A 27041-nucleotide genomic window follows, 5' to 3' on the forward strand; every position below is an offset into this window, starting at 1 on the left:
TTCTATTTTGCTGTTTCAGTACATTTCATTATTCTTTAGATTTAGATAATTTCCAAGGATCATGATTAAAACAAGGCTCAAAATTAAACATAATGTCATATTAAAATATATGTGCCATAATGGCATGACTTGTCATGTCTAATATCTGAATTAAACAATATTGTCATTTCTTCTAATCAGAGAAGACTATTTAATAAACTGGGTATGTATAGATTTGAACCTGATGATCTACTTGGTAAGAGTCTCAGCAATCTTATAATCTTTTGGGAGGCATATTGCATAAAAGCAAAAATGGGCTCTGGAATCATAGTCACTGGGTTGAGACTCCAACATCACTTACGAACTGTGTGATCTTGGGTAAGTTATTCATTCTGTGACTCAATTTCCTCAGCTGTAAAATGATGATGATCAGAGTACCTACCTCTTGAAGCTGTTCTGAATATCAGGGAAACTGCCACATGAAAAATAGGCGGGAACAGTACTGGATACATGTAACCACTCAACAAGTGTCGCCTATTATTATTTCTCACTTTCTAAAACATAGCTGCAGTGTAGTAAATAACACATCAAAGCATTCTAGGATATAAATTACTCACTAAAAATATAGCATACACACATGCTTTAGAATAAATATTGGATTTTTACTTTGTAATGGATTCTGAAATATTTAAACAAATGGTATGAAAAAATTTACTACTGAAATAACCTACTAACATTTGTTTATGAAATTATTCCTTTCAAGTAAGTTTACAGCATACTTTAGAACTGTACCTTCAACTATATTTTTTTTAAGTAAAAATTATTTTCCCATGAAAGGAAACAGAATTATACATTCTTCCTTGAATAATAAAATAGTTTTGAAAGAAATCATGGAAGTGGTAGGTAAGTAGGATTCATTAGATTTCGGACAGATTGATAAGAGGTAGGCATACCCTTACCTGAACAATCTTAAACTATTAATCTAGGAGCCTGATTAAAATTATTAGGCTGATTAAAATTATATCTTTAGGACTGGAATAATCGTTCTGGACCTGTACATAGTAGTAACATAAAGACATACAGTATATTAAGAGCAGACTATGATAGATGGTGTCTATCAACAGACCATTAAAGTATTCTGTTGTAGTTAAGGACAGAAGAGGTTTCTTAAAGTTGGGATCTAAAACCTTATGCTTGGGTCTAATGTAATAGAGCAGCATTCTCTATTTTCAAATGAACATAAAATGCACTATAAATTTAAGAGAACTCTGACACTACAAAGTTCTGTCCGCTACATACTACCACTTGCGTGTGATACTGCACAAAAGGACCTAAATTCTAAGAAATGCATAACGATAACCACTTTGGAGATTCTTTTTCCAAATCTTCTAAATTCCTACATTGTTCTACACAGGTTTCCAAGCATCTTAGAGTAGACTAGGTTCATTTCTGCTGGACAAGCAACTTCTAAACAAACAAAAAAAATTAACTTGACAGCAAATGAGAATGATAATGAAGAGGAAAAAATTATTTCAAAAGCAGGCACTCACTCTTATGAGCTGCTGAGGTTTTGAATGCATTCTCTCTCAAAGAGATTTCTCAGATTGAAAAAACTGCCTGGCTTACAAAAGGAAGAACAGATGAGAAAGTTATCTGAAATTCCTTCAGTAATATGTGGCCTCACAAAAGAATGAGGAACAAATTGCATGATCACTTTTAAAAGCTAGTGATATGCTATTTTTGAAATGATGAAGATTATAGCTGACTACGGATTTTCAGCTGTTTGGCATACCTCCAAGGAAAGGCTACAAATTAGTGGAGATGCCTCATTTAAGGTTCACTCACACCCATAAACATCTGTTTAGTGTTCATTAAGTTTCAATAAATTTCTAGAGCAGCTAGAAGTTGTATGAGTCTTACTCTAGAGTCCATGAAAATTTCACATGACAAGCCAGGTTCCTTAATTGAAACAAACTAAGTATACTCCTTCAAACATTAAATCATCAATTTTGAATGGGTGGTAGTAGATTAGATGATAACACAAAATTGACAGTAGTTTTGGAATAGCACTTTGTTTCTTTCAGCTAGGATGGGGTTAAAAAAGAAAAAAATTCTCTCAAATTAGTTGAAAAACATATGAGTTAAGAATTCATTCAGGGATATTAAGAGGAGGGTTCAGAATGAAACTATAAAGGTATCAACTACTGAATATGTTTAAACATCCAAGAGATAATAAACTTATGTTAATACAAAATTAATAGCCTACTAAGTGTGGCAAAGTAGATCCAGTAAAAACTTTTAAGTGAGTTGCTCAGTCATGTCTGACTGTTTGTAACCCCCATGGACTATACAGTTCATGGAATTCTCCAGGCCAGAATACTGGAGTGGATAGGATAGCCTTTCCCTTCCCCAGGGGATCTTCCCAACCCAGGGATCAGATTCTTTACCAGCCGAGCCACAAGGGAAGCCCAAACTTTTAAGTACACTAGTTTTTATGGTATTATATTTATTAAATATACTGAGTTGGGTGCAATTAGCCCCTTTATATCAATTTTCTCTCCTCAAAAGGAGAAATCTACTTCCCTAGAATAATGGTGAAGAATATATAAGATACTGTGTGTATCTCACATTTCCTCCACTCAATTCCCATTTTCTACAGGAGTCAGTGAATAGAGGAACAGCAGGCCAAAAAATTATGAAGAATCATTAAATCTAGGAACAAGATCAGGAAATAATATTTTATCTTATATAAACTACTAAGAGTTTATACACACAACTCTTCCAGTATATGTGTGTGTGTCTGTGTGTCTATGTGTGTGTGTGTGTGTGTGTATGTGTATGTGCATATATATAAATATATATATATAATCTAGAAGTAATCTATCCCAAAATCTATCCCAAATTGTGATTAAAATAGTTTACATTTGAAATCAGACACTAGCATTAGGGAGGCATTCCCTACAAGCTACCCTAAAATATAATCAATTGAACTAAATTATTCACTGACGTATGGATATTAAAATAATAGAGGTACTTAAAAAATATTTAAGAAACAGATCACCACAGCCAATGGGATATTTTTTAAAGGTAATATTTCAATGTGTTCCTTGAAACAAATACACTTCTGATAGAAAAAAAACAAGTGTTTCAGCTACAAGAGTTTTACCAAAACATGACACAATCAAAGCGATTCCCTCATTTTAGAGTTCAACAGGCAGTGTTCTAATTGGTAATTACACTATAATTAATTTGCAAATAACTGCTTGGCCTATGAGACCTTCACAATGACTGATCCAAAAGTGGGCATATGATCCAAGAAGAATCTTTTGAGAGAGATCATATGGATTCTGATGGATGCTGGGTCAGACCTACTCTAAGAACTCTAGTGAAAGAACCAAGTTAAGTCTGGATTTCCTGGTAGGTACCTCTGCTTCAACATGGAAAAAGCCTGCATGATTATAAAGCAACTAAGAGGAAAGCATCCCAGAGGGATAAAGAGGAAAACCAAACCTCTTTACACCTCTTTACAGGTGTGTTTAAAGCCAAATCTATCCTTGGACTTCTAGTTGTAAGACAAGCTATTTTTGATGCTTTTTAATGTTATTTGCTATCAAATGACTCTTATCCAGTACCACAGACATAACTTGTGCTTCCATGTCCCAGTGAGCTATGTGATCCAAACTGGGATTCCATTTTCTCACTTATATGTTACCAGTGATAACGCTTATAAGCCACTCCAGGACAGCAGCTCTACAGAAGCAAGCATGTCCAGACACATTTATTTTTCATACACCTTAACTAAAATAAAAAGCAAACACACAAGTCCTTCAGGACAAATCATTTAGAGTCACAACTTTTTTAAAAAGTAGACATAGTTCAGAAACCATACACATTTATTTGAAAAAACAAACACAACAGCATTTCATAGGTAAATACACAGTTTTGGGTGTTACTTGGCATGCACTATTATATCACTAGGGCTTCCCAGGTCACCCTAGTGGTAAAGAACCTGCCTGCCAACGCAGGAGACATAAGAAACATGGGTTTGATCCCTGGGTTGAGAAGATCCCCTGGAGAAGGGGATGGCAAACCACTCTAGCATTCTCAGCTGGAGAATCCCATGGACAGAGGAGCCTGGAGGGCTTCAGTCCACGTGGTCCCAAAGAGTTAACATGACTGAAGTAACTTAGCATGCACACACACACATTACTTACATCACTAAGGCAAGGAAAAGCAATCCTCATCCTAAAGACTTTAAAATTTCAACAAGGACCAAAGAGTCCTTCTCTGAGAACGACTGTCATTCTATCTTCAGTGTTAAGAGTGTGATTTTTTTCAATTTTCTAACTCTAAACTTGGTTCTGCAAAAAGCTAACTATGAAAGAATGAAGGAGCAGGATTCATTTGTTATTTTCATCTGGCATGAAATAAGGGAACCCTTCCAAGGATACTGAGTACCAGTGAACAACCCCCCCACCCACCCGCAAGATGGGAACAACATGAAAACAAAGTGGAGCAGCTTGGTACCAACACTGCACAAAACTGCAAAGATAAGAGCAAGAAAATTTAACTGCTTTCAGGAAATGAGAACATTGAAGAGTCAAATGGCAGAGTTCAAGTGCCAATAAAAAGGTGTTTTTAGTAGCAGTACTGTGAAGAAAGGGGGAAAAAACAGGCCAATGAGAAAGGCAGCTGTTGCAACAGACAGTGTCTTAACTGCAAAGACCATTTATAGTCATTTCCCCTGCAGAAGGTTGGCACTTTCCCCCAAGCCTGATTAAGAATAAGGAATTCTTGTTTCATTTGTCCTTTAATACTCTGACCCAGAATCTTGTCAAATGAACTCTTTTGAACACATTTTGACTTTCAGGTGAAATGTTAAATAAATAATAGTCACTCTCTTCACATAGTGATTTTTTTCTGTGCCAACAAAAACATGCCTAAATTTGCCCATAGAAAATAAGATGCCATATTTATTCCAAAGGCATGCAATCACTGTGATAAAGAAGTAATCTATTTTGCTGATATCACAACTTTAAAGAGATATAAAAATGTTCACAAAAATACTCAGTGTTCCTAGTACATTACTTTTGCCACACTTGACATATATATGTATTTACGTACATAAAATGCATTTAATTAATGAGAAAAGTATCCAAAATAAGTAAAAATAAAATATGCATTTCTCATTAGAGCATTAAAACCTTCACATTTCAGCCACAATTTTGTCATCTGTAACACAAAGGGCCTGGGCTAAACCATAACCTTCAGGTCCCTTGGTAGTGTTCTTCAGTCGCTAGGTGGTATCCGACTCTTTGCTACCCCATGAACTACAGCCTCCAGGCTCCTCTGACCTTCACTATCTCCCAGAATCTGCTGTGATTCATGTCCATTGAGTCAGTGATGCCATCCAAAAATCTCATCCTCTGCCAGTCTTAGGGCTTCCCTGATAGCTCAGTTGGTAAAGAATCTGCCTGCAATGCAGGAAACCTGGGTTGGACCCCTGGGTTGGGAAGATCCCCTGGAGAAGGGAAAGGCTGCCCACTCCAGTACTCTGGCCTGGAGAATTCCATGGACTGTATAGTCCATGGGGTCGCAAAGAGTCAGACATGACTGAGTGACTTTCACTTTCACTACTGCCCTTAAAGTATCCATATTTGATGGTCCTAATACTCTAATACTCCAATAACACAGGCCTACCATGAATGCCTTCTAATCTGTCTACCACACTCCTCTATGTCCAAAGCCATTTCCCAAATGAGACCAAACGATAAAATGCAACTAATGCAGTGAATGGCTAAAAAATATTCAAACACACAACCACAGGGTTTTTGGAAAATCAATTACTTTCAAGACTAAAATCTGAATGTCATCAGTGCCTCATATTCAAAGCTCAGCTGGTAAAGAATCCGCCTGCAATGCTGGAGACCTGGGTTCGATCCCTGGGTTGGGAAAATCCCCTGGAGAAGAGAAAGGCTAACCCACTCCAGTATTCTGGCCTGGGGAATTCCATGGACTGTACAGTCCATGGGGTTGCAAAGACTCAGACATGACTGAGCAAATTTCACTCACTTCATATTCAAGGAATATAAAGTACTTCAACAAACTAAGGTTAATTGTATCTATGTGACAAGTGTTACTAACCACCACCCCTTCAGTCAAAGTTAGACTGATTAATCCACTCACCCAACATAACCAGGAATAATGGAGTCAGAATACATATATTTCTGAACACAATGTCTCTGATCTAATCAGGGACCCGATTTCCCCAAAGAAAAATCTCATTTTAATCTGAAGAATCTCTCAAATGCTAAAATCATGAGGGTAAGGGTCTGTTGTTGCTATTCAGTTGCTAAGTCAAGTCTGATTCTTTGAGACCTCATGAACTGTAGTACGCCAGGCTCCCCATCCTTCACCATATCCTGGAAGGATCTATACTATAATATATAAGCCACCTTTTCTCTTTGAGAGATGGAAAATGTAATAATCATAATATTATCGGCAAATACAAAGCACTTCAAAGTGTTTATACATATATTAATTCATCTACTCACCACAACAATTCTATAGGTAGATGCTAGCATTATCCTGAATTACTGATTTCAAAAACAAAACCTGAGGCACATAATTAACTTGCCCCTGGTCACACAGCAAACAGGCAACAGAGCTAGGATTTCATGAGAGTAGTTTGGCTCCAGATGCTCCAGTATTTTGGTCATCTGATGTGAAGAGGCAATTCATTGGAAAAGTCCCTGATGCTGAGAAAGACTGAGGGCAGAAGGAGAAGAGGGCATCAGAGGGATGAGACGGCTGGAGGGCATCACCTATGGAATGGACATGAACTTGGGCCCACTACAGGAGATGGTGAGGGACGGGGAGGCCTGGCATGCTGTAGTCCATGGGGTCACAAAGAGTCGGACACGACTGGGCGACTGAACCACACTCTAAACCACTCCATCTGCAATTCAGGGTAAGGAGTGCATAAACACTGCAGTTCTCTGCATTGTTACATTTCCTTCAACTACTTTGTTCATTTGGCTGCATTTACTAAGCACTCGTTCAACTGCAGTTGAACGAACAGAATACACGTCTGGAACTGAAGTCACTGAATTAAAGAAAAACACATATCCATATACACACACAGGCAGCAAACTTAGGAGCAAATTAAAATACACAGACTCCTATCCAGTGTAATCTCATAAATTTATTTACTGACTCTTAGCCCAGTTTTTATTCATTTCGTATTCCACAATGCCTGCCTCCCTCTGTCTAATTCTTCACCTGAAGGAAAGGATGGGGGAAAAAAAAAGAGAAAAAAAAAAATAAATTTTGGCAACATTTTCATTCCCTAGCGCCAAAGAAGGATAAGAACAGTGAGGAAGTTCAGTTTCATAAAAGGGAATTATTTTCTATAGAATTATCAATGAATTACCATCACCACAAAGATCGAGTGTAAGCCAAAAATATCTTTCATTTTCAATTCTCATTTATATTGATAGCATCATTTTCTATATATGATTTACAAGATGAAATGTTTTAGAGTTCAGTGGCTGAAACAGAATGGAAAGATACTGTAGCCCTATTAAACCAGGGCATTCTGAAGCCTGGCCAAAGTTAAGAATCACCAGGAGACTTAAAAACAGACACAAAAACAAACTGATGCTGGGGCCTCACCTAGAGAATCTAATTTAATTCGTCATCAGGAAGACTAGGCTTGGATTGCTTTAAACATTTTCCAGGAGATTATAGGTACATCCATGCTCAGGAGACACTGTTTACATGCTATCTGGGGCTTCTCGAACTTTAACATGCATTTAGATCACTCGAGGATCTATTCACAATGCAGACTGGTTCAAAAGTTCCGAGGTATGGCCTGAGAGTCTGTATTTCTACAGTGCTTCTAGCTAATGCTGATCCTGCTGCTCTATGGCCTTAACACTTTGGGGCAGCAACCTTCTTTCCCTCCATCAGTATATATTATTATAATCAGTATTAAAAATGAGAAGAAGTGGCAAAGATATTACAGTTGAAGGCGGTGTCGACTATTTCACTTTTATAAAGATAAACATTTTTAGAAAGCAATGTGAACCCACATGAAATGATTTTAGAACATGGGGTTACTGTGAACTAAACAAGCTAACATGCATGAAGTGCAAGGGGCAGTTCCTAGTCCAGGATCAGTACTCAATAATCATTAGCTATTTCATCACCATTTTATTAACAAATGAATAGCAATGGTGATTACCCATGTCTTTCATTTGTTCACAGTATTTACATCAGGACATTCTCTCTTATACTTAGACCATTTGGTATAGAGATAAAACATTTGCCCCAGAGTAAAAATTTGACATTTGATAAAATGATGTCTTTGTAACACTTCAACAAAGAAAAAGTCAAGAAAAAAAGAATTTATATATAAAGCAAATTTAGTGAAGTCAGAATATCTCCACGATTAACTGAGTTAAGTACCTGAGGGTTAAATGCCCTCTTCTCTCAACTTCTACATATATTTGAAATTTTTCAAAATAATTTTTAAGTGTTCTACTTTTGAATCTCATCTTCACCATTAGCTCTGTGATCATGAACAAATTATTTAACTTCTCTGATCCCAAACTACTCTTCAGCAGAACAGCTTTCCACATTAACCACCTGATAAGCTTTGCCACAGGGATTAAAGGAAACCACATAGAGACAAATGTAATTTTAATCAAAATGGGCCAAATTTAAAGAGAAGCAAAAAGAATGGCAAAGTGTTTCTAAAAGAGAAATAGGTGGGTCTATGACAACTGGAGATGGTGTGCCATCACTTAGTCATTCCATCCTTCATATTATCTCTTTCTTAACATTATGGGCCAAATTCCATCATAAAGAGCAACAAGTAACATATAATGAATTCTCTAGAATGCCATATCCTGAAATAAATGCATAAAAAGGTTTCTTACAGATGACATAAATCAACTAAGGATGACCTATAGACAAACATCACATCTAACTGCTCACTACTGCTCTGACTAGAAGTACCGTGGCTTTTTCTCCCACTCACTACCCTCACTTATGGAAACCTCTGGGCAGCAGCTGGGGACAGCAGTTCAGGAGGAAAGCAGTACCTTGAGCACATGCCAAATAATCAAAAGCAAAATATCACTCCTCGTTCTGTCTCTTCACAGGACAGAAGTTCAAATAGGAACAGATGGTGGTAACTTTATTATCTCTAACATAACTGCAACATAATTACAGAAACATTTAAAAATATACATTACTGGAGACAATTCCATCATTCCAGAAATAAATCAAATCATTCACAAAACCTCATAGTTAGAAAACTTATGAAGAAGTGTAACTTCACAATACACAGTTTAGCATAAGAGTGAAAGGGAAAATTTATTTAAAATAATAAAGATATAGTAAGCAACTTATGCACATTTTCATTTTCAAAAGAATACATAGAAATAATACTATGCCAAGTCTCATTCATGTCCATTCCAACTGAATTCTAATCAAATGTTGTCACTAAATGAGACTCCAAGGATCATGCCTCTCTTCCATAAGAAAAAATTCTAAAGCCTGGAATATACTGCAAATATGCTGGCCTCCTTCCTCAGTTCAAGAAAGAACAAAACAGTAAAGTGAGTTCAGAAGCTATACTTTATAGGGGAATTCTCAAAAGACGCACTCTATATTAATCTTCTACTTTACAATTGCACTCTTAAGACACAAGTTAAAGCCACATTTTTTTTAAAAAGTAACCAAGCACATTTCTTCCATATTTTTCACATTGTTCATATAAGGAATAGCCCCTATGGAACGCTCACTCACTGGTTATTTTACTTAGATATTCCTATCTAGATAGAGACTTACCTGATATTTTTCTTATGCTAATAACATTCAAATTATCTATATGTGCAATAATAAACACTAGGCATAATCATATCTTAGTATCATTTCCTTAAAAGGTAAAACTTTTTTCAGGCATGGTCTGGCTCAAGGATTAAAATAAACACACACTGCAGGAAAACTGCAATGTACATTCTGTTTTTCAGGACATGAAATAAATAAATAAATATATATATACACACACACATATATGTGCATATATACATGTATATTATACACATATACACACACATATATATAACAAGAACTGTCAATGAAACATCCTTGTTGTACTCCTCTCTAAGAATTAAGGTTATTTAATTTTTTTCTTCTATGTGTTAACACCTTAAAACAACCACGCCCAAAAAAGTCATATTTGAAGTCCAAGGTTCATAAAAATGTCACAGGGAGAAAAAAAGAGAGGAAAGAAAATATGAAACCAAGTTGATTCCAGCAGGGAAGAAACTTTCCCACATACAAAGGCATTAGCCATGAAGCAAGGGAAGAGGCCCCAGCATGAAATTAGAGCTCCCTGAATTTACACTTAGACCATCAGGTAGCCTACTTCATCTCTGGTTCCAGCTGAGCCTATGACCTGAACTATTTCACCTGCAGGACTTACCACAGCTGAATCTGGTCCAACCAGATTCAGCTAGATCAGAAATGTGTGCAGCAATCATATGAACAAAGAAATAAATTTCTCTAATCACTTGTCTCAGAGATGCATTAAAATTCTGAATCTGAATCATCACCCTTTTAAGTAATTACATCAGTTTAAAAGTGTAACTAGGCTAGTCCCAAGCATTCGTCATAGTACAGAATGGCAATGAGCAGCACATGAAAAATTCTGATCTCAAAACAATTGGCATTTGCATCTAAAATGCTACGATGAAACCACATGACTCCCTCCTCAAAATGTTTCATGTGACGTCTCCTTGAAGTGGCTTTCACTTTAGCTATGTGTGGCTTCCTTTATTTGCTTTAGTGACAAAAATACGAAAATGAATATAAAGAAGCAAAGACTCTACAACAAGGGCCATCAAGTAGATACAATAACCAGCACCAAACTTTTTTTTTTCCATAGTTTTAATCGAGAGAAAAAAAACTCAAGGTCTAATAAAAATACCTTCTTTATATAATTCACAGTTAGCACTTTTTCTTTTATGTTTTAGATGTTTGTCTTACAACACCATGGTAAGGTCCGTAATAGCCAAGTAAAGCCTGGTTAATAATCCCCATTGTTTGTGAGTATCAGCTGCGTATTTCTAAAAAGGAAGCAGATATCTTTGCCCCATAAGACAGCTACATTTTTCTCCCACAGGAAAGGCCAATGATGTTCCACTAAAGTGACTTTCAGCAGTAAACAATATTTTATATAAAAACAAAGCCTCACTTTTCATCAACTCATTGATACCACCTAATGGATTTGGCCTTGAGTGCATGTCAACTTAGTGTCCTGGTGGAAAAAGCCCAGGATCTGAAGTCCAAAACTCTGCTCCAACCACTGTGACTCACTACATGACCCTGGAAGAGAACTGAAGCTCCCCTGGCCTCAGAGTGATTACAAGGCTGCTGCTGCTGCTGCTGCTAAGTCGCTTCAGTCGTGTCCGACCCTGTGAGACCCCATAGACGGGAGCCTACCAGGCTCCCCCGTCCCTGGGATTCTCCAGGCAAGAACACTGGAGTGGGTTGCCATTTCCTTCTCCAATGCATGAAAGTGAAAAGTGAAAGTGAAGTCGCTCAGTCGTGTCTGACTCCTAGCGACCCCATGGACTGCAGCCCACCAGGCTCCTCCGTCCATGGGATTTTCCAGGCAAGAGTACTGGAGTGGGGTGCCATTGCCTTCTCCGGATTACAAGGCTAGAGCTAGCTAATGCACATATGGGGCATTTACAATATTATTCCTAACATTTTCAGAATAGGAAGCTCAAAAGTATATAAATTCATTCTATTATTTCTCTATTTTGAGCAAGATTCCACAGGGAAACAAAGCAGCTAACAGGTTAACAAGGTGTTCTCTTCCAATATAATCACGTGAAATAATACGTGACAAGATATATGCCATTAATAAACACACCAACTCTCCAATCATTATCCCAGGGAAATTCACTTCTCCTTCAAATGACAAAGAATTAAAATAAGTCTCAGAGTAGGCAAAGGCATTGGAAAAAAATTTTTTTTATCATTCTAAAGTACAGTTATAAAAAAAATACATCAATTAGGTAACAAAAAGGTCAAGGACAACAATTACACAAGAATCTCCCTTTTGTTTTTTCTTTTTAATAGAAGCCACAATTTCCTTATTAACACAGGTGGGATTTTTTCCCATGTTATATATGCAGAACCTAAAATAAATTTGTGAACTCAATCAACCAAACTGGCTCCAAAAATTTATTTGGTTGCCAGGCTTATGAGATAGAGGCCCAGGCAAATTTACTAAGGACATAACTTGGAACAAATAACTAAAAAGAAGAGGTAAAATAATCCATATGTTTAAATGAAAGATCGAAAAGGTTAGAACCAGAGAACAAGATGAGCAAGATCAAACCAAATTATGGTGTGTTACTTAAAATTTTGTGCTTAGAATTGTATAAAATAATCACAAAATCTACAGTAAAGGAGACCTGGCTTATATGTTTACAAGAAAATGCCTGAGAAGAGGGATAAGGAAGTCAGGGACTCCATAAGTCAAGGCTACCAGAAAAAGTAACCCAACTTGGTCTACATTAATTGAAAGTATGAGATTAGGGGCTAAAAAAAAGAAGTCACTAACATCGTTACATTTTAGTGATGATCAAGTATAGCTTTTCCAGTCAATTTGTTTGCTGGAGAGGAAAAAAAAAAGATTAATTATGTTCCAGGCATCATGCTAAGCCTAGGGAGACGAAGTGAATAAATTCTTGCCTGTAAAGATTTCACAATTAAACAGAAAGTTGTGTTGTGAGTATTTGTGACACCCTTTCAGCACAAAGTACAAGAGGCAACATAGACAGCTATGCCTGAGGGAATCCGAAAAATAGTTTTACACAAAAGAAGGACACAATAATGAGCAACAGGGTTCGGTGCCGAAGTAGAATAAATAGAAAGCCATGGAAGGTATTACTGGGAGTTTTAAGTCATTCAGTTTAGTTCTATCAACTTTATACAGACCAAACACTGACACACGCAGAATACACATATGAATACAAAATATTCTCCCTGTTCCCAAGAACTTACACTGTAATAAACTGAAGAGACTTAAAATAAGTTCAATACAATATGGCATATGCTATATTACAAATATTTTCAATATTCAGGCAATAAGGGTCAAATTCCATAATATAAAGAGTTCTTACAATTCAGTCAAGAAAAGGTCACCAATCAAATATGCAGAGCAGAATCAGATATTCATTTTTAATTGATCACTCTAGTGATAATATTAGAGAGAGGATAAGTTTGAAAGCAAAGAGACTAATGTTGGGAGGATACAGCAGCACTGGCTAGAGTATTTAAAAGATCTGAACTGAATAACAGATTTAATTAACTGGAGAGATGGTGGTCACACCACCCAGGGTAAAAAACACAGGAGAACAAATAACCCACTTTATTTTCATCCTTACCCATCCACAGCAACTGCTGCATATAAGGTTTGAGAGAAAGATCCAGAAAAAAGACTACGTTGCAAATACAGATGTGTTACTCATCAGCCTAGAAGCCACAGTAAATCCTATGTGTATAAGGGGGTAAGACTGCCTGGAAGAACTTTTAAAGGGCTAAAAGAACATCAACACTTAGGACTCAATAAAGACGAGCTGACGAAGAAGTCAGAGGAGGAAATCCATGACAGACAATGAGGACAATGTCTGAGGAAGAAAGAGGTGACCCACTGTGCCAAGTATCCCAGAGACCAGCAACTGGACAGTCACTGGTGACCTCTATCGAGTGCTTCAGAGGAACGGCAGAGGCCCCCACCTACAATGGACTTGACCATGGTTAGGACATGAGGAAGTCTTTGCTGTAATACAGGCTACCTCTAGAAGAATACCACTGCGCTTTCCAGGAGCTGTCCAACTATAAAACAACAATAACAATACCGAACATCTCCTGAGGGCTCTTTATAAGCAGGCAGTGGGGAAGGCATTTTAAACACAATTCCTCTCACAGTCACTACCACCTTCAAAATCAGTATTACTGTTTCCACTTTTTTAGTAAGAAAAAATGGGTTCAGGATGATTGCAGAAATTTCCCATGAACACACAGCTGGCACATGGAGAAAGGAGAATTGAAATGAAGGTTCTGTCAAACCATAAACCTCTTTCCACATTTTGATTATGCTTCCCCATCACTGGAAATGGAGGGAGGGGATGTGTTAACCATTTAACAGGAAGGTCCTTTTTTTTTTTTTTTTGGAAGATGGTTGAAGTGGTTGACTTTTAAAGACACATCCACCTTCAATAGCCCATGATTCTCTCACATACTTTGCTCACAGGTATAATAGCTATAATAGCTACAGAATTCCAGATCTAAATGCTCAACACTTTTTATGCTATCTTTATTTTAAAATAAACCCATATCTTAATAATGTTCCCATTATACTACACAGAAAAAATTAATATTAATTTCATTTGTTTTTGCCAAAAACTGAAAGTACAGTCTATGAAGACAGTTAGTCACTCCCTTTTCTGCACTCCACAGCAATGCCACATCTTCTACTATTAAAGTAATTATAACTTAGATTGTGACTTGCTTTCACACCCACTGCCGGACAGTAACCTTCAAAGATTGTCTACTTTATTTTAAGCCCTGAGAACACAACACAGGGCCAGGGGGCACTTAAACTCTGATGTTTGAATGGAAGGATGGATGAGGAGATGAATTGTTTGGTAAGTGAAGGAAATAATATTTTTTAAAACAGCCAGTTTACACTCAATAATGCATTATTTAATCTATTTACCAACTGGGAGATTTAAAATGAGTCATACTTGAAGGAAGCAGTATGGAAAATGGAATGATACAAGCGGCATGAGATATGGATGTAAAAAGAGAAACGAATGTTCACTCTCAAAAAGGCTCCTGAAATACAGATTTTTTCCTGGATTCAGTATCACCCAAAGGCAAAAAAAAGTCAATTCACTAAATTATTTTTTAAAGATCAGTTACTTTTCAAACCTCTATCAAAGAAGGCCAGTCTTATCCTAACTAAATAATTAATCATGGAATTTCAGGTGTGGCCCATGGGAGATGTTCGAAGAGAGAAAGCTTCATAGGGCACTTTGAAATCACTCCACAAGTGTCTACCTCTATGTTTCAAGACCTATTCAGTCTACAGATCTGTCTAGCAACGGTCTGTTCTCTAACCTCAAGTCTCAGACTTTTTTCCTACCAAGAGTCATATGATACGACAACCACTTGCACAAAACACTAGCATGAGTGAATCCAGGTTCTAATAAGCTAGGCTCGAAAATGTTCATGGAAACAAAGGCAAACATTGCCCCAGCTTACAAGGATGTCTGATCTCCACTGTGACTAAAGGCACATCGGCAGGATCAAGAGGACCGCAAGCTATGCAAATACCCACCGTGACAGCTGCAGCTCCATCCCTTCTTCTCCCGCATGAGGAAACACAGCAGAATGCAAGTGAAAGGAACATTTTTAGGTTGAACTTGAATCCACCCTGGTTTATATATAGATGTTTCAAAGTATGTCATTTGCAAACTTCTGTAGGTTATCAGTAGCTGTTAATACCTCACAGCTGAGTGTAACACAGACCTGTGTTGTGACACCCCAGTTGGAAGCCACTGGCCTCTTTTAGGCCTCAGTGAAACTTAAACTAGTTATCAAATTACAATCAGACTCCCTGGGTTAGCCAAATTCAATGGCCTTAGGAGCTGTTTATCAACAACTTTGAAAGACTGAGTGCCAGAAGTCAGAGCAGGCAGAAGACGCAGGTTCCGGCTCTGGTCAAGTGGGGTGCTGAGCAGCCTTCATGGTGTGATATGAAAAGTAAACAAGGAACTTGGCCTGTCCTCAATTACCCCACTAAACCACCATGGTGTCAGGCTATCATGCTGACTTTAGTACCCGCCTGTATCCCAAATAAAAGCAAGCAAAATACAAGCAACGCCTCCAGAAAATCACTGTTAAAATGCATCTGCTAGCCAGGTTTTCTGGAAAGGTCCTACTTCAGAGCAGATTTAGTATTTGATAGCTTAATGCTGGGGTACAGAGGGACTGAGAAAAGATATGAGTGAAGGAAATTTCAGTAGGAAAGGGCAGGAGACGTAAGAGCACTCAGACCATGGTGGTCCTCACCCATACAAGGGCCTCACGGGATGGATGATAGACTGGGGCCCTTCAGCAAAGGACTTGAGCTCCAGGAAGTTTAAAGGTTAGCACGGGGGCATAGAGGGCAAGAAAAGTGAAGCAACCCAGCCCATGGTTCTGGAGGTTCCACAGGAGGAAGTAAGCCAAGATGAATCTTTGCTCACTTCTCCAGTTTCAAGAGGCCCTGAGAACTTGACGTGGTTTTATAAGAAGGTTACTGGGATAGGGAGAAGCCCAGAAATCATGCCATGTGGGGAAAAGCTAGAAGACTTAAGAACATGAAAGCTGTTTTTAATATCAAATAAACTCTTTTGTAAAAGACAGAAAAGGTTCATTTTATCGAACTCTATAGGGCAAAGCTAGGAACGACGAGCATGTACTTAAGAGCATCAGACCGACGTCAAACATCAGGAAACACTCTGGTGAGCAGAAACGTTAGAGCAGGAACTCTTAGGAAGTTGGGAGCTCTTTCTCACTAGATGTGTTCACAAGGCAGTGGGAAACAATCCCACAGGGAGTCTGGACAGGGGTTCCATACTGGAGAAGGCCTGAGCCAGATTTGTGGGGCACCTTCAATTCTAAGAGTCTGATTTGTTCATTTTTGTTAGGTTCAGACTTGAGCAAGTATGAGAGATAAAAGGTCTCCCGTCCCCCTCCCCCATTCACAATCAGAGGACTGGCTCCAGGCCAAAAAGGAGTTAGATTTCCAAGGTTTCTTCTAACTCCAAATATCCATAATTTTAGACTTAGATCTCATTTACACTCAAATAAATGAGGATCATGTGGTCTCTCCATTCAGACGATCCACACAATCCATGCCAGTGTTAAATGTCCTTAACTGGTTAAAAAAACAAAAATCACTGAATCCCCAATGCTTCTGAACAGCATTTTCTCTAATCCACTTGAAAGTGGTGGTGGATAATATCTGAGTGTGATGTTATATGTAGAAACTGTAGAAAGAGACTTTTTAATATGTGAAATCTATAGTTAAATCACCACTCAACCTTTTCAAGACTGAAGAATCCCAGTTCCTGTCGTAACTTAAATCCTTTAATCACTGGGAGGGGATCTCTTTTATTTTTTTTCCCCCAACATATTTCAAATTTTTCACATTTGTTTCTAGAAGTGTCTGTGCAGTAAGACAGCACCCCTGTAGAATGTGGCCCAGAGGTGAAGACAAGAGTGATTCCCTCCTGGCTGCTAAGTGCAAATGGGCAAAGGTTGATGATGATGAGATTGTTATGTAGGAAACTATAGTTTCTCTATAGTTTCCTTGACGGAAAAGTATTTCTATCAGACATTAAGTCCTGGCTCACAAACCAAAGCCTGGAAAGCCCTGGCTGGCCTGCCTTAATGTGGAGCCATATGACCAAGTCTGGGATAGTGCAGATCCATCCGTGGCCCTCCACAAGAGCCCCTGGAGAGCAGGCGCCTCTTCACACTGCCACCCTGTTGACATGGATCCCAAAGCCACACTTTTCTCAAAGGCTTCACCATGTAGAGGTGCCATGAGGAGGGCTGACTCACAAGCCCTGCATTCCGGGCCTGACAGAGTCTTTCTTATTATTACACAGACATCTCATATCTGGGCCTGCAGTACGTTTTACATCTCTATTTGACTCCAAAATGTATTAACTTTTATTCATCTGGATTTGCACATTTCTTAAGTAAGCAATACAACTGTGAAGTGGACCCTGGGCCTCCCCAATGCCTGTCACAATAGTTCACCCCTCAACCTGGCTTCATCACCAATCTTCCCCACGAAAAACATATCGCCCGCCTTTGAGTAAACCAACCTACACACCCTTTGACTGACACTGACTCACTGAACACCAAGCACTCCCTGGGTAAGCCACCACTGCCTGCAGCTTCTGCAAGCTGGCTACTGCACAGAAATCATAGGACCCCCACTATGAAACAGAGCATTTCAAAACTCATGTGGAAGAAACCCTTCTACAGGACTGGTACTTACAAATCAAGAAACTCCTCACGTTTATGAGCCACCCATGACTTAAGATCCACAAAAAAATTTTCAAAATAGAAAAGAACCCTATAATTCAAAATTTTAAATCCCTCTTATCCTTAATCTCTCATTTCATTTATTTAACAATCTAGGGTAGGCTAACGATACAAAAGTAAATGGAACCAAGCCCCAGTCTTCCGGGTTCTCCACTTCCTTGGGAGGAGAGCCAGACAAACTAACCATCACAGCAACATGCTCTAGTCAAGCTGTCCACTGTGAACATGAAGGGACTGAGTCCCTTCCCTACTCCAGCTGAAGGTATCAGGAGATGTGCGTCCCCCAGGAGGTAACATATGAACTAAAGCTGTAATCATGAGAATTAAATAATGAGAACTGTTATCATGCCAATAGTCACACCCACACAGAGAAGGTATGCATGTACTTTATTAGCATTAAGTATACATAGCAGACCAACAACGCCAGGTTTAATAATAAAAAGAAATGTAATTTCTTTGTAAAAAAAAAAAAAAACTGTAACACAAACGTGCAGCCCTGACTCAGGTTCTATTATTTTAAGAGACTGTGCTTTTAATTTGTTAAAATGGTATATAGCTCACAAGATGTTTACATACAAATGTCAAAGGATGGCGTAAAGTCCACTTAGGAGAATGTAAGAAGTCAGAAGAATTAGTCACCTTTTACCATCTCATAGCCCATATATCTTCCCACTACATAGCAGACACTGCAGGGGCCAAAGCAGGGCAGGAAATTATACTGAAGAGGGCTGCATTACTGGATTACAAAAGCTTTAGAGAAAATGATAAATTGAGATGCAAACAAAGGAAGAGGATTTTGCTTTGTTTTGGTTTGGATTTTTTATGTCTTGCTTTTGCTTTGTTTTTGTTGTCATGAAATTTGCCAGGTCATTTTTCTCTTCATGACCATGCCTGGACAATAATTAAAACATATAAATCACCCAATAAATCAAACACTGAATGATTAACATATCTTTTCTCACTTGTCAGAAATCAGTCAGGCTAAGGAGAAATACAGCAGAAACTGAAAGAAAGATTTCAAGTTAATATGCTAAGTTGAAAAGGACTGAGCCTTTTAAACTCAGCTGGCATTAAGCCAGTCCAAATGACCAAACAACAAAACTGCCCTCAATCTAATTGTGTCACCTTAGTAATGCCTTCTTCTCCTAGTCCATTCCCTGATGTGGCTGGAGAAGGAAGCATTCTAATCAACCAAGCAGAACCATTTACAGAGAATCAGAATTGATATAATAAACTCAATATAAACATATAATGTGTCTCCGTTTATGGCTTCTGGAGGCACCTGATAATTTTGCACTGCCCAAATCATTCAACAAGAATTTATTCAATGCCTGAAGAGCAAGGCATTGAGCTTGGCACTATCGGTTCAATGACCATATTTTTCAAACTAAAACCTTGAATATATATTTTAACAAGTCATTTTATGTAACTTCCAAGTAAATGCAACAACTTGGGAGACATAGTTTACACACCGACATACTAGAATTTCCAAAACATCCTAATACTACATGTAGACAACTGAACATTTAAATCAGAAGCAGTTGCTCCTCCCAAAAAGAAAAATGGGAGCTATACAGTCACCAAAGTTTTTAACCCTTAGAATCCTGGAACTGACAGGAATTGTTTTTAGTTTAACTGCATATGAATAAAACATTCTCTCTGAATATCAATCATCATTCTTCTGGTTTCACAACTGTAGCAAGTATCTGAAATTGACAAACGCTGAAAGGTAGTATGTCATAATCTCCAGGCAGCTGTTAACATAAATCTCGATTTCTACTCATTTTTCTCTTTTGCAGAGACATGCAGAATTTCCAGCTGCAAGGGATAAATGTTCATAGAAAGTCAGATAGACCATCTTTTAAAATAGAGTTGACTATATTTTGCTGTCAGGCAAAAGAACAGACTAGGGAAATAAAAACACAAGGTTCCAATCTTTCCTATAATGGTCTCAAAAGGAATCCATCCAATTCCATAAACAACATTTTAACAACTGATAACTGCTTCCTCAGAGTTTATATATATATTTTTAAATACCTGAATATGCATTTGTGAAATGGATTTGAAATTCGGCAATATGTCTGCCTCTTGAGAAATCTGTATGCAGGCCAGGAAGCAACAGTTAGAACTGGACATGGAACAACAGACTGGTTCCAAATAGGAAAAGGAGTACGTCAAGGCTGTATATTGTCACCCTGCTTATTTAACTTCTATGCAGAGTACATTATGAGAAATGCTGGGCTGGATGAAGCACAAGTTGGAATCAAGATTGCCGGGAGAAATATTAATAACCTCAGATATGCAGATGACACCACTCTTATGGCAGAAAATGAAGAACTAAAGAGTCTCTTGATGAAAGTGAAAGAGGAGAGTGAAAAAGTGGGCTAAAAGCTCAACATTCAAAAAACTAAGATCATGGCATCAGGTCCCATCACTTCATGGCAAATAAATGGGGAAACAATGGAAACAGTGATAGACTTTATTTTGGGGAGGCTCCAAAATCACTGCAGCCATGAAATTAAAAGATGCTTACTCCTAGGAAGAAAAGTTATGACCAAACTAGACAGCATAAAAAAAGCAGAGACTTTACTTTGCCGACAAAGGTCTGTCTAGTCAAGGCTGTGGTTTTTCCAGTAGTCATGTATGGATGTGAGAACTGGACTATCAAGAAAGCTGAGCGCCAAAGAATTGATGCTCTTGAACTGTGGTGTTGGAGAAGACTCTTGAGAGTCCCTTGGACTGCAAGGAGATCCAACCAGTACATTCTAGAGGAGATCGGTCCTGGGTATTCATTGGAAGGATTGATGTTAAAGTTGAAGCTCCAAAATTCTGGCCATCTGATGCAAAGAACTGACTCATTTGAAAAAACCCTGATGCTGGGAAAGATTGAAGGCTAAGGAGAAGGGGATGACAGAGGATGAGATGGTTGGATGACATCACTGACTCAATCAAAATGAGTTTGAGTAAACTCCAGGAGTTGGTGATGGATAGGAAGGCCTGGCATGTTGCAGTCCATGGGGTCGCAAAAAGTCGGACACAACTGAGCAACTGAACGGAACTAATAGGTCTAAGTCCTCAAGTCCATCTGTTTTAAGCAATTATTCAGAATCCCTCACCATGGAGGAATATTAAATTTTTTATTTTATTTCTTATATAAAATATAATTGATAGTTTATCAATGAATACAGCCTGTATGAATACAGGAGATGGAAATATAAAATAAAATGGGTTTAAAATGCTGAAAATGCAAAGACTATTAAAGACAGCTTACAAACTGAAACGCTGTTTCAGTATACATCATTTCCACTTGACTGTATTTTTAAAAAGTAGTAGAACACCGAAGAAGCAATGGCTCCTATTTTCACTTGAGCTCTCTCTAGAAATTAACTAAATCCTAAAACCAGAATAACAACATGGGTTGTTATCTGTAGTTCAGACAAAGAGTCTTACAATAACACTTTACAAAATAAAAGTATAAAAAATTCCTTAACAGGAAAGTATGTTATTTCTGTTTCCGAGTACATATTTACATGAACAGGAAACAATGTTTGACAGTTTTCCTTAGTTAACCTCATGCCAAGATCAAACCAGATTATAACATTTATCAACAAAATTTAAATTTCTGCTAAACATAGAGATCAAAAGCTTCTTGTAATAAAACTATTTTATACAGTCAGTAATTCAGTAAAGGAAACTTTGAAACAAAATGTGACATCCTAGGTATTGCTAAAAGAAGGGACAGTTCCAAACAGATGCTCAAGAGAGAAGAGACTCTTTATTAAAGGGAAGACTTTGCTTACACTTACCTCCATTCTAGTCCCACCTGTGACCAACCATCCTATCTTTTCTGTCTCCATTTCTTCAACTATAAAATGCCACATGAGCTACCACTGTAGACCCAAGGCATTCATGGATTTCAGTATTAATGGTTCTGACTACTCTTGAGTGACCCTGAAAATACATCATTAACACACTGTCATTTGTAATTCTGTGTCAGCAGTGTCTGAACTGCGGTTCCCAGGTGGGTGGATCAAGGGTAACCTTCCCAGCTTTCTATTCCCATTTCATGATCCTCTGTTCTCACAAGTGACTGATGCGTACAATTGCTGCCTGTTTACATATAGGACTATCCTGTGACATTATAACTCATAACAGTGGAATTATAGGAAGCTGGAACTCCAAATCTCACTGAATTTCTCTTAAACATCAACAGAATGAGACTCTAAAAAGTTGCCGAGAAAATTAACAAAATGATTTTCTAGTTTTTATCTAAGTCCAATATCATGAATCATTTTTTTACATTTCTAGAAGTGTCCAATATTTACACAAAAGTTTCAAAATGGTAATTTAACTGGATTTGCTGAAAGGAAAGTAGGTCTAGAAAAATGCTGTTTTCCAAGGAGGTCACTCTAAATGGATTCTTTATTTGGTTTCATAATCAGTTTCAACTTTACACATGGCTGCCACAAAAAAAGATAAGGAAAAGCATAAGAGGCCAATTATAAAAGTTACAAATGCACACTATATCAAAGTCATATTTCATATCTCTAAAATTACAAATAAAAACACATCATAAATAAATAGATTTTACAAGACATATTTCTAAACTAATATAAACAAATGTTAGAGTAAACCTGAAACTAGATTCTAAGGTGTTTGCTTTTTTTTTTTCACATTTTAGCTGGATGTCTTAATATAGATTGTTCTTTAAAGCAGAGGCTTTTCCCACAGTTCCCAAAAAACTATTATTTTTTAAATGTTAATTCTTCTAACTGATGGCACTTTAGAGTCACTGGAGTTTCCCAGAATCCTGGCTGCAACTGTTGCCTTAAGCAGACAAAACGTTTTGAAAATAATGCACTTGTGTTATATTTACTTTATAGTAGAAATCCTGAAAGGATTAATGAATAGATCAATCTAATTTGTAATTAACAGCATTAATTTGCATGCTGTTCACTAAGTCCTGATAAGAATTTGTTCTCTATTTATTATCTATGACCAAATCATGTTGCTTATAGTATTAATTAGATCAGCAGACCCCTTTTTTCACATCCAGCGCCGATGTAAACTCCAGTCACCAAACAAGGAAATTTAGTCAAAGTTTCAATTAGTGACACTGAATTAATGCAGTTTTACTAAATTCAAACGGAAAATCAAATACATGGAAAAACTCAACCGATTTTAACCAACATCAGTAAAATAAATTCACAATGAGCTCTTCCTGACACAGCAAAAAAAAAAAAAGGCATTATTTAATATTCCAAGAACCAAACATGGCAGTTATCACTGATATAGCAGCCTCTCTCAGCTAGAAACACTAGTGGCATGAATCCCTATTTACTTAATATTCTACTTAGGACAATCATCTTGCTTACAAGATATTAGATATCTTTCCAGAATTTCTCTACCTGTATTTTGTCTGCACAAATACTACATAAGTTGACAATACACAGAAAGACAGCTCTGGTTTTGGGGTTTGTTTGTTTGTTTGTTTGTTTGCATTCCCAAGAGTCAGAGGCAATCTGGCAGAAAGCACAAGAGTCTCCAATCTAAGGGTTTTGAGAAATTCCCCAAAACGCTTTCCAGGAATTGACCCCTCAACAACTTGCCACAGTATCTGGAATGTCTACCATTCAAGCAACTTGGATTAAGAGCAAAGGCCCATTACAAAATACCTGAAGATGGGAAGAGAGAAAAGGGCAAGAGATGGACCAAAACAGCAGACTCAACACATGCAGGTCAATTTCCTCCCGGTGTTTAACAGAGTCCCACAGACCATAGGGAATGTTAGGGCCACAGACAAGATTTAAAGGCAGGACCAGGCAGAGGCATGATGGAAGGCAGAGTTTGGAAAGAGGCCCATGGAGCAGCACTGAAGAGAAAAACCACACTATGGGGTGGAATGGGGGGACAGGGAAACAGTTATTCTTCTACTTATTGCCCTTTGTCTTTTGCCTTATAATTATACAATGTTTTCTTTTTTAAAATACCAAACAGTAAATGGATCAAGTTATTCTGATTTCCAACAAATGGCACTACCAAGATGTCTTCTCTGAATTTTTATACTTTGCACTGTTTTTATTCCAAGAACAGTCTAAATAAAACCGCTCCAGTTTAGCTAGATGAAGTAACTTTCTTTCTGATGTTATCTAAATGAATGCGTTCCCTCTCCAATGCTGCCATTCCCTTCCATTTTTTAGGTTTACTGACTGACCAGCATGTGTGAACACCTTCAAGAAGATGCTGAATATCTGCAAAATTGCACAACTGAGACTAAAACTCAGCCTACCTACCTTTCTCAAGTTGTATTTTGGAAACACAAATCAAGAAAGCTGTCACATCATCGCATTACTACAAACAAAACCACAAGCACAGCTTTATTTGTAAATAGTAGTCTAATATACAATAAAAGCCAGATCACAGTAATGAAGATAACTATAAACAAATGCCATGGCCTGCCACAATAATAGCGATCCAAGTTCTTATTCCCATGTGTGAGTAAATATTATCCATACTTCTTAAAATGAAAAAATGCTTATGGAACACAAAAATTTCCCTTGCCTACATTAAAAAAAATGAGTCAATCTCAGATCAGGGAGATAAAGTCTAACAAAATTTAAAGTCATGGCTTCATGGCTTCACGAATTGTATCTTATCAAATTTTTGTAACTCTGAAAAATCTTTTGGTAATCTGCTTTCCATTCTGAAAATATGTACTTTCTACTTGCTAAGTATATACATATATATATTCATGTGGAACTGCTATATCATAGAAGACTGATAATCAAAACAGATTATCATCTCAATTAATTGTAAAACTCATAGGTATGACTAAATGTTAAAGCCAACTTTCAATAACGCCTCTTAAGCCAACAGTAAAAAGTCTATAAGAAAACATAAGAGGAATAGCAGTAGTATTTCCACCTTAAAATCAGGATTCATCAATAAAACTTTTTCAATAAACAAAATTTTCACAAAATTTCACGTCAAGATCCCTATCAAAACATATGCAAAATTAACTTTTCCTATTGTGAGTCTATTATACTTGTTCACATTTCAGTTCTGCAAAAACATGTAAACTAAATTTTCTGAATTATGGGTGGTCATGTGTATGTATAATGAAAAGCCATTTATGATAAAATGTATACAATATATTACTGTAAAAAAGCAAGACAGAATAACCATGGAATGGTTGAATGCACTTCCACATAAACCATTAAAGACACTGAGCCAGAATGTATGAACAATTATTTTCACAATCTTCACTTGATGACAATTTTACAATTACATTAAGAAGCCACATTTTGTGACTTAAAACAGAGAACTGATATTCTGTGTGCACATATGAGTGTTTCCTCATTGCTGACACATTTACTGCTGTCATATGAATTGTAAGCTTTATATCAAGTGTTTTGAAAAAAGGTAATCTCAACATACAGACTGGAGTTACACCTAAACTTCACACCTTAAGGGAGACAGTTATTCTCTGCTATTTCAGCAAAAGGTCTTAATTTTTTTTAAATGTCAACACAGGCCCTTAACACAAAACATAATTCTGAATGAATCTGAATTGACTGTTTACATGAGAATCCATGCCTGCAGAAAGAACAGTTGTGCATCTGTAGACCTATTTCAAGTCATTTTGGTAGAGATACTACCTACTTATTTTGATGGGTCTATGAATACTGCACTGAAGCACGAATGATTCTAATAGAACCAAAACAAGACAAGACACACACACACACACATCACTTTAAAAACAAAAACTAAAAAACTGAGCCAACCTGAGTGGAGCCATGAACATTTCTGAAGTCTCCGAAGGACTCAGGCATCATGCACGGTTTTTAGACTGCTGGGTTACTTCACCTAAGTGTTCATGGTGCACATGACTTCACTGCCTTGCACTCTAGTTGCATGCTCAGGCCACATTAGATACAATCTCTGTTCTACACACAACACACAGGCATACACACACACTCTCTCTATACCAGCCCGAGCTGTTTCCAATTTCAGAGGCCCGCTCAGCCTATGCACATCCCTGCTCTGCTCAGTCCTGACCCCAGGAGTGTAGGGACGCTTACATTAAGTAGGGATACTACTTAAACCTGGTATATCTGCTCTGTTGCTTCATCCTTCCAGAATGTATAGCATGGTTCCTTCCCCACTCCATGAGTACAACGGAGACGACGGATTCCCGGGTGCGAGAGAGACCACTACTTGTCCCCTTCCACACCCGAGGCATCCCTGCTTCTCTCCTCCAAAAACCCCAGAGCCACTGCTGCCCGGAGTCTGTGATCCCGGGGCGGGGGAGAAGAGCCAATGATAGAAATCAAATAGCCCGTTCAGGAGCGGGTGCCAGGGGCACGGAAGGGGCGAGCCGGGTGAAGTTACCAGCACCGGGGAGGTGTGCTTCTGCGGGGCACCGTTCGAGAGCAATGACAGGTCGGCTGGGGAAGGCTGGGGGCGGCGATGGAGGCTGGGGAACAGCTTTTCCTGTCTTTCTCAGGGCCTGGCGGGGAATCCCGGGGCTGCGGCGGCGGCGGGGCTCGCGGGTCGTCCCCCGCCTCCCACGACCCCCGCGGCCCCGGCGCGTGCCCTCCGCCGCCCCCTCAGTGCGGCCGCTCCCGCCCCGCGCGGAAGGAAGCGCCGGGCTCCCCCCACGCTCTCCCGCTCTCTCGCGAGTCCTGTGCAGGCCCTTTTCGGGGGGAGGGGAAGGGGGAGGGGGCGCAGAGGGAATTGCTGCAATAGAGAGCCGAGAGAACCATGCCCGGGCGAGGCAGGCGGTGGAAAGCCACGGCCACATAAAAATGCCATATTAATTTTTTAAAAGCCATAAATCACCCCTCCCTCTGCAAACGAAAACCATA

At 38.2% G+C, this 27041-nt stretch overlaps 1 protein-coding gene and 1 long non-coding RNA gene across 3 annotated transcripts in view; both read right to left on the reverse strand.

Annotated features, from left to right (window-relative positions):
- PPP3CA (protein phosphatase 3 catalytic subunit alpha) overlaps positions 1-27041 on the reverse strand; it is a 323930-nt gene that overhangs the window by 295692 nt on the left and 1197 nt on the right. The window lies entirely within an intron of this gene.
- LOC129657532 (uncharacterized) lies at positions 24-27041 on the reverse strand. The gene is made up of 2 exons (XR_008716785.1): positions 25959-27041; positions 24-22125 (listed from the first exon to the last, which is right to left on the reverse strand). It is a non-coding gene; the product is annotated as an uncharacterized LOC129657532 (long non-coding RNA).

Source organism: Bubalus kerabau, chromosome 7 (genome assembly GCF_029407905.1).
Source record: "Bubalus kerabau isolate K-KA32 ecotype Philippines breed swamp buffalo chromosome 7, PCC_UOA_SB_1v2, whole genome shotgun sequence".
Classification (NCBI taxonomy): Eukaryota; Metazoa; Chordata; class Mammalia; order Artiodactyla; family Bovidae; genus Bubalus; species Bubalus kerabau.